Source organism: Triticum dicoccoides, chromosome 7B (assembly GCF_002162155.2).
Source record: "Triticum dicoccoides isolate Atlit2015 ecotype Zavitan chromosome 7B, WEW_v2.0, whole genome shotgun sequence".
NCBI classification, from domain to species: domain Eukaryota; kingdom Viridiplantae; phylum Streptophyta; class Magnoliopsida; order Poales; family Poaceae; genus Triticum; species Triticum dicoccoides.
The window spans coordinates 682,280,554-682,290,277 of NC_041393.1; the positions used below are offsets into that span (position 1 = coordinate 682,280,554).

General features: G+C 39.9%; 1 long non-coding RNA gene across 1 annotated transcript; it reads right to left on the reverse strand.

Annotated features, from left to right (window-relative positions):
- Window positions 1-306: 306 nt before the first annotated feature.
- LOC119340801 lies at window positions 307-1,244 on the reverse strand. Its single transcript, XR_005164683.1, has 2 exons — window positions 972-1,244; window positions 307-642 (listed from the first exon to the last, which is right to left on the reverse strand). It is a non-coding gene; the product is annotated as an uncharacterized LOC119340801 (long non-coding RNA).
- Between the last annotated feature and the right edge of the window lie 8,480 nt (window positions 1,245-9,724).

The following is a 9,724-nucleotide window of genomic DNA, read 5'->3' on the forward strand; positions in this document are numbered from 1 at the left end:
ATGCACTATCCTAATTAACAATCACAGCTGTGGATACGGTTTGCTTTAAGTAACAATTAAGTTATGGCTAATCACCGTCATTAAGGTTAACGACGATATCTGGATACGGTTTGCTTTAAGTAAAAATTTGTTAGGAATTAATTATTGTAATTAATTATGTGGATAATCTCCACGTTGTATTAGAGAGTCGGTTAGCAAACTAACCGACGCGTCTCTTCTCTCCCGACTCTCCAAAGCGTTGTGTCTGTTGGACATGTCTCTTCAGGAGATATATAAGTTGTAATCATCAGAGAATCATATAGACGATTGATTCTAGCAATTGTTTCTTCACACGTTATCAGCGCTTTGCTCTCCGTTGAGCGAGAGAGGCCATCTCGAGAAGGCGGGTACACGCGCACAAGAATCACAGAGGCGAGGAGAGCCTCCCGGCGGCGTGGACAACAGCAGTGACGTCCATCCCATCGGCGGCGGAGGCGGACAACGTCAGGCGCGTGCCGGCAGGAATGAAGAACGGCGCTGCCGCTCGCACCTACCGCAAGAAGTGCTCCTCCTCTGGCGCAAGGCACTGCGACGCTCCCTCGGCGACAACTCTTATCAGGCTGCTCACGGCAAGAAGACACAAACATGTGTCGGCATGCCCTCCTGCAGGAGAAGAACTCAACCGATTTAGTCGCACGCTCAAGAAAATATGGATTTGTCATACTCTCCAAGCAGGATAACAAAAACTTGAAATTGGCCACCACCATCATAAATCAAGGAAGGTAAGAAAGAGAAAGTGCAATCGATTGACCCTTGTTTCGTTTGTCACCTGTAGTAACCAGGAATCAGGCAATACTTGCAACCTTCCGCAAGACATCAGGAGAAAAAGACGAACAGAAAACTATGGTGCGTTGGCACTCTCGATCAATGGATCGAAATCCAAACCAAGAACTGTATGCGCGCATGTTTTATCCTTCAATTTGTGTTCTTACCTCATAAATGATGTCGAACGCGGATCGACGCACTCGACTCCGAACACACCGACAGCCTGCGGTCAGCAGGAAGCGCGAATGGCAGCTCTTGCCCAAGCGCGGCTCCCCTTAGAACGATTGCGACAGCGGCGCTCCTCCCACGCGTGGCCAGCAGCGACGGCGCACGACACGACGGTCCGGCAGACGGGCTTGTTCCGGAGGAAGCGCGGCTTCCCGCAGCACGGTCGGCGGTGGAAGCACAAGGGTGGCCGTTGTTTGGATCAGGATTGGGGGCGGTTGGTCGATGGGGACGAAAGCCGTCCCGTTGCCTCTCCCTTATCCAATCTGGGGGCGGTGCGGGCCTATGGGCCGGTCAAAAAGTTGAACGGCCGAAGGCCCATCTCTATCCAGAAAAAAGGGACAAATGCAGAAATTTGGGCTGTGCCCAATGGTTTGGGTTGTGCAGATTTGGCCAAGGACTATTTTTTTTAAGTTTCTCGTTTTCTGTTTAGCTTTTAGCTATGCAGTTTTTATTCATATGTGTTTTTACAGTAATTTATTGTATATTACTGTACCACAAGCACATTGTGTATCAACATATATGTTCCGGCAATTTATAAATTGCTATATGTTGATTGGTGCACATGCATTTGGTTTTTTTGTTTTTACAACATAATTAATTTATCTCAAAGTAAATTAATGGGCATGAAGTTTTCATGCAGGATATGTTGAACATATCCAAGAAAGGATTTATTGAGATTGCCATTAATGGCATCTAATTTTTGACTTGGCAATGGATGTCAAGACTAACTTGAAGACCCAGAGTCTCGGTTCACCATAATCATATTGGTTAAGTGGGCTCTGTGCTATAGTTGCTATAGCAAAATATGTTGTTTTACACTTCATCTGACACCACCTGCACCAGGTTCTCAAAATAGAGTGTGTGATGAAGGTGAATTCTCCAACACTCTGGAACTTCTTAAATGGAGTGATATGACCAGCAGAGTGTGGTAACTATACATGAAGTGTATACGAAATGGACACTAGTCTGATTTCATGACTTTGAGTCAGTGGCAACATACAACTCTAATGTGCATCAAATCAACTGGGAGTTGAGATTCTGCAATTGTGTGTTTTCAGATGCCAATCTCATCGATTAAATGTGTTCCACTTTCAATCCTTTTTATGAGGATTTTTGACTGAATAATTTCGTCAATGGTGAAGGAAAATGGAGACATGATGAGAAGCAGATATGAATGGAGCACAAAATGACAAAAGCCATTTCTTGGAGAATGACAAAGCTAGCAACTCTAAAGGTTGCTATGGTGTGGTCATATAACTAACATTGAAAGGAAATATGATACTTTCAAGCATTTGGTGGGTCTAGAAGTGCAATCACTTGGCACGAGAAACAAGGCTCATGGGAAAACAAATGTTGGAAGCCATACCTAGACTCAGAAAAACGAAGATCCACTACTTAGTGTCGATGACATGCTAGTGGACTTCGCTACTAGGGATATACAATGTATGTATTTCTATATGAGCTTAATCATATCTTGAAATTGGTTTCTTTCTCTATAGAAGCCTATTGGAATAATCCGATTGAGAAGAAAATGTGTTAGTAGAAACTGGGTCTACTAACATGATACTAAGGGAGATTAAGTATTTCCAAACTCTTGAGAAGAGTAGTGGAAACATCATGACAATTATTGGTCGTGATGGGGTAATTGTTGGTCCTGGTCAAGCCATAATTGCACTCCCTAGGGGTACTATATGATAATCATGGATGCATTCATGCATCAAGATTCTACTCGTACCTTGCTGAGTTATAAGGATATCCACAATGGTTTCTATGTTGAAACTTGTATAGTGAGTGGGGTTGGAAGCCTACTCATGACTCAACAAAATGGATTTGAATGGAATCCTAAAGTAAAGGTCTTCACTATCTTTTGGTTTAATATATTATACATACATTAAATTGGATACGCATTTGGCGTACAAGATAATTTTCTAGAATCTTGATAAGTTCAAGATATGGCATGGTTGCCTTGGTCTCCCTGGTATTGGGATGATAAGAAAATTATTGATGGTTCTATTACACACAATCTAATGGTGTGAATTTTCCAAATTCATTGGATTATGTATGCACGATACGTCTAGACTGGAAAATTGATCACAAGGCCATCATATCTAAAGACAAAGGATTAGCCAGCAGATTTCCTTGTATAGTAGATGCATGTGATCCAATTCAACCATTATATGGAATATTGAGATATTTCATACTGTTTTTGGATGCATCGGCGAGATGGTCCAATGTGTGTCTTACTTCTATAAGGAACCATGCTTTTACAAAGCTTATTGCTCAAATTATTAATTTGAGAGAAAATCATTGTGAGCGCGGGATAAAATCCATCAGAATGAATAATGCTGCGAAATTTAGTTCGTGAGCATTTGATGATTACTGCCTAGATTGAGGCATAACTGTGGAGCATATTTGTACTTTGTGTACATACCCAGATTGGTTTTGCGAAATCACTTGTCAAGAGGATAAGTTGATAGCAAGATTATTTTGCGGAATCACTTGTTAAGAGGATAAGTTGATAGCAAGATTGCTCCTACAGAATTGTAATCTCCCAGCTTCTAGTTGGGGACATTGCAGTTTTATGTACTGCATATACAAATTTGATGAACTGCATATTATATGGTCTCCCCATTGCCGTTAGTACGTGGAAATGAGTAAGTATTTCCCATCTGCAATAATTCGGTTGCGTTGGATACGTACCGATTTCACCACCGTAGCGTACATACATGGGCCCTCATAGAAATTGGGGATCTATGTGAGGTATAATTCTCCGTCAATCATAAAGTACATGTAGTCCTAAGAAGGGGACTTGTTTATGGCCTGGTACGCTGATTGTATTTTGATCAGGACATTTTCCGGCATTAGGGGGAGATATGGACCACACTGAATGCCAGAAAATAGATGAGATGTGAATAGACATCTAGTCCTTAGGTCCACGTACGAATGAGTCTGAACTGGAGGTTCAGAAGATTATGAATTTGCAAAGTATCGCAAATAATCTGCCAGTTGCATTTACTGAGTATAAAGGTGTCACAAAGTAAAAAGTTCCCATAGTGAATGTGCCAGAGAGAGTGGATGTGACCCATAGGTCCACTCGGCCACCAAAGAGGGTTAGGAATCTGGACACAAGAGGACAAAGCTTCAACGAAGCGTCCGAGGGGAATGAGGAATCCTCAAACAGTAAATGCAAGTCAACTTGGTATTGACATTCAACCTGGGGTTGAAAGGACACCTGAAGGATGTTGGACACATCCAGGACTCAGCACAAGTGTGCACACAAATATTGGTGCTGGGACATCGGAAGACCTAGACTCAATTGTTATGGGAAATCACAAAGAGTCAAAAGGTAATGATGAAATCTCCACTATGGATATGGATTTGGGAGAATCATATATTAAAGACTACGTTATGTCGACATTTATTTATCCTCATGAATTGCGAAAGACCTTGGATTGGATCTAGAACCAAAGTCCATGCATGGCTGAGTGTCGAAAACGCTCTAGTTGATCCAAAGGAAGGCAGCAATTGAGGATGCGCTTGCTCTCAAGAAGAGGGGGTATTGACCTGATCAGTAATACCCACTCCTCTGAATTTGTTCCATGGGGGAGCAAATGGGTTTTTGTTCATGAGAAATGAAAACCAAGAGGTGGTGAGACATGAAGCGAGGCTTGTAGTACATGGGTTCACGCAGAGACCCTTCATTGTTTAAGATGAAACATGTTCTCCTATTGTGAGTGGAATAACGTTCCGATATTTAATATCACTGGTAGTGAATAATGAATTTGTTTATCAAACTGATGGATGTTGTGACTCCATAGTTGTATGAGTCACTTGATTCAGATATCTTTATGATAATTCGTGATGGAATGAAGATTCTGAATTTATTCGCAACATGTATTGTGAAAGCTTCAAAGGTCATTTTATGACTTGAAGTCGGCAAGGATGTGGTATAACCGACTGAGTGAGTTCCTTCGTTACAAGGATTACTCAAACAATGATAGTTGCTCATGTATACTCATCAAGAAATCCAAAGAAGGATTTGTAAAATTTATGTGTATGTTGATGATCTGAATATCATTGGAACTACACAAGAAATACATGAGACAAGCAAATCATCTTATGACGGAGTTTGAGGTGAGAGATTTGGTTGAAACCATACTATGCTTGAGTTTGGAACTCGAGTATATTCCTTCGGGAATACTTGTTTACCAGTCTACATTTATCTAAAAGATGTTGAAAAGTTCAACATGGATAAGTCATATCCATCACGGTACTATGGTGTGTGAGATCTCTTGAGTAATAGAGATAAATACCCATTTATACCTAATAACGGTGATGAAGAAATAGTAGAACCGAGTTTCCATATCACAGTGCAATTGATGCACTAATGTATCTAGAGAGCTGCACCAGGCCTGGTATATTATTTGCAGTGAATTGATTGGCTAGATACAATGCATCACTAATACAAGGTATTGGGTTGGTGTGAAGTATATTTTTGCATATCTTCTGGACACCGTAGACCTTGGTTTATTCTATGAGAAAAATCAAGATCTGACCATGGTTGGATATCATGATGTTGGGCATATATCATATCCCCATAATCCCATATCACAGACTGGTTTTGTCTTCTCGAATGGAGGTATGACCTTCTCTTGAAAGTCGAGAAGGAAAAACTTTAGTGGCTGCATCCACTACTTATTCTGAGTGTATGAAGCAACATCTAAATCTGTTTGGCTTCACAGAAAGATGAACTTTGTTGAAAGTTTGGACGGGTTTGATTGGTAGGAATCACCCACCTTTATCTATGATGATAATACTGTTTGTATTACGCAGATGCGGATAGGTTATAAAGAGCAATATTACTCTGACAATATCTTCTTCCTCATGAGTTGAAAACAAGTGGGAAGATAAATATTTTGGAAGCAAAGTCAATATGATCTTTGTGATATGTTCACAAAATCTTTACCAAGTTCTTCATTCCTGAAAGATGTTGATGATGTGGTACGAGATGACTTTTTCATGGTTCAGGGGGAGTGCTCTTCTGGACGATAACCTGTTCGAGATCCTCGGATCCTTGATATTGCACTCTTTTCCTTTATGAGTTTTTCCTATATGGTTTCTCATGAAAGGGTTTTAACGAGGCAATAGTAATACAAGTATCATGATATGTCATTTTCTCCTTATTTTCCGAATGGGTTTTTGGAAGGAGTTTTTCATGGCATATTATGTATATCTCCTCATATTTTTCTCACAGGGTTTTTGGAGGAGCGTTTCTCAAGATGATGATTCTACATAGACAAAGTGGAGATTAGGGGGAGTGTTAGGAATTAATTATTGTAATTAATTATGTGGATAATCTCCACGTTGTATTAGAGAGTTGGTTAGCAAACTAACCGACGCGTCTCTTCTCTCCAGACTCTCCAAAGCGTTGTGTCTGTTGGACATGTCTCTTCAGGAGATATATAAGTTGTAATCATCAGAGAATCATATAGACGATTGATTCTAGCAATTGTTTCTTCACAAAATTGAAGTACGGCTCGAGATCCGAGGCTAACGTGGTGTACATACGGAGGAACCGGCCCAAAGGGGCTAGGCGAGGGGATAGACCGTGTGTTCGGACAACGGTTAACTTATCCTCGGCGCTCTTTCGACGCGGGCAGCATGAAAAAGAGTATGATTATAAGCATCTACATCATTTTCTTCGCACTAAATTTCGTTTCATGGTACAATTGAAACAATACAGAATTCTTTTCAAGATAAATTCAAGTCGATGAAAAAAATTGCCAGCGAAATATTGTGCAAACACTAGTAGGAAACAGGGCATTTGTCCCGGTTCGTAAGGGCCTCTAGTCCCGTTCTTGAACCGGGACTAATAGGTCGTTACTAATGCCTCCCCCTTTTAATCCCGGTTCTTACACGAACCGGGACAGATGGGCCTCCACATGGCCGCTGCGGGCAGCCCAGGCAGGGGGGCCTTTGATCCCGGTTGGTGACATAAACCCGGACCAAAAGGCATCCACGCGTCAGAAGCTGGCTGCAGCTGAGGTTTTTTTTTAAAGTGGCTGGTTTAGGGGTTTGGGGGGTTAATTTAGGTTGTTATTAGCTAGCTAATAGAGAGAAGTGTCCTCTCTTATATCTTCGTGCTTGGTTTACCAACGCTACTGCTATGTTCATTTCACCCGCTGATATATAATAACTCTTCATGCTCGCATCATACATCATGATATATAATAACAAGTCCTACTAATCATGCATCATCATACAACTTCTACTCGTTATTAATAACAAGTCATACGATCATCATACTCATAGTCATCGAACCCAACCTTACATAATTGTTCTTAGCACATGATCATCAGTATCAGGTAGGACCTAAACACACTTAAGATAATCTAGCATAAAACAATATAGACCCTGACTCTCCATTATGAAGAATGGAGATCATCCTGTCTCCAATTCTTGCGCTTCGCTTTCTTTTGCTTCCAAGAAGCTCCTTACGACTGTCCATACATTTTTTCCATTCTTTGATTGTCATGTCTCCACTTCTTTTAGAAATTCGGTATGGACAGTTGAGATTCATAGGACGACCTGGTTGTATGTTCAAAACATCAAGACGACCGCGCGTATACATTAGATGAGTCACACAATCATTCGGGATTATCTGTTGAAAAATATAGTAATAACTTCGTAGTTATCAATGATGTACTAGTTTTAGAAGTATGCAAAAAGATGCACGGATGTCGTAATAGTAAAAAATCTTACCAGGGTATCTCCATGGTAGTTATCGTAGTTCAACACGTGCACTAGTGGCACGTATTGACCATAATATTGAGGAGTTTGATTGTAGACATTGTAATTCTCAAAATCAGTACAAAATGTGATTAGATGATTTTTCTCCTTAATTATAAGTTAATTCGGAGCCATCAGTGCACTGGGTTTTGTCTACCATCTTCCGCACATTCTTTGAAGAATGAAAATAAGCTGTCAATGAAAATAAGCTGTCAACTATTTTGAAATAAACAATATAAATTACTTAATAACTATGTTTGAGAAGCTCACATTGGGGAAGAATTGGAAGTATATCCACAAGGACCCAAATGCCCATATTGTCTTGCTCGATTGTAGGATCACCAAGATGCATGGTGATAAGCATACCCTCATCAAAACCATACATCTTGCAAAGTGCTTCCTAATTTTTGCAACCAAAATAGGTTACACTCTCAGCATTGTACAACTTTACTTCAAAATCCACACCATGATGGTTCCTTTGGGTGAATTTTTTGGTTTTCATACTTTCATGGTCTTCAAAACCCATCCTCTCCAAGACATAGCGTCTTGCATAGCATGGGATAAGCTAGTCGAATTGGAAAAGATGAAAAATACATGTTAAAATAGTTGAAGTCGTGCTTAATTACGAAAAAAACTATTGTCGTCGTTGCGTACCGTATGAACATCGAAGGTCTCCTCAAGCTTAATGCTGAAGCGCCGATCTTTGTCCAGCTCATCGAAAGTAGTATTCAAATTAGCATGCATTCAATTATAACCAAAAGTACATCATCTCTTGTGTCCGTACATCGTCGAATATTATCACTAATACTCTTCGAATACTATGATACATATAGCATCGCCAATACAGCTAGAACCGTAGTGCTCGACGAGTATCATCGCGGGCGGTGGACACACAAAGATAAGGAACCATCACAGGATCATAGCTCCAGTGAGATCCCTGAAGAACCTGCCAGGTATTGTCGAACCTGCCCTCCAACGCAACCATGTAGCGACGGACGTGCTCGTCCTCCTCCCTGACACGGTGACGTACCACCTCCGCGGTGTACGGAATCCTCGGCACCGTCACTGGCCCACGCGACCGCCACCAAACAAGAATTGGGTCAACAACAGGCTGGCTCCACACCAACCTACGTCCCCCGGAAGGTAGCACCTCCCAATACCAGTCCGGCGGAGCCCAGTCCCGGACATGACCCTGATTAAGCAGGCCTCCACCGCCGAGTCGATGACGAGGATGCGGGATAGGCATCGTCGACATCGATGCGGGAATTACTTCTATATATAGTAAAATAAACTAGTTTTATTTATTAAATCAACTAGTTCAACTACTAAGCACTTACTATAAATAAATAAAGTAGTACTTACTAAAAATAAACTACCTCTATATATAGTAAAATAAAGTAGTTTATTAAATCAACTCGCTAGTTCAACTATATATTAAGCACTTACTATAAATAAAATAAAGTAGTACTTACTAAAAATAAACTAGTTTAACTATAGTTCTATTATTTTTCTAACTAATTATATTAAACACTTTCTCTTCTTATTTTCCTTTTTCCTCTATTCTAAATATGAACATATTCATAAATGATTTTGATCATGCACAATTTTCCTATACATACAGAATATGAACATATACATAAATTGACAAAGAAAATTCTATGAACAAAAAAATCATTAAAATTCTATGAACAAAATTACAACATAAAAAAACATAAAAATTCTATGAACAGAAAAAAATCATAAAAAAATGACATATTCGATCTTTGCATATATATGAACATACAAACATGCATATTCAACTATAATATCACCAAAAAAATCTATTAACAGAAAAAAATATAACACAATATGAACAAATTACACAATATGAAAAAAAATATATGAACTAAACATCTAAATTACT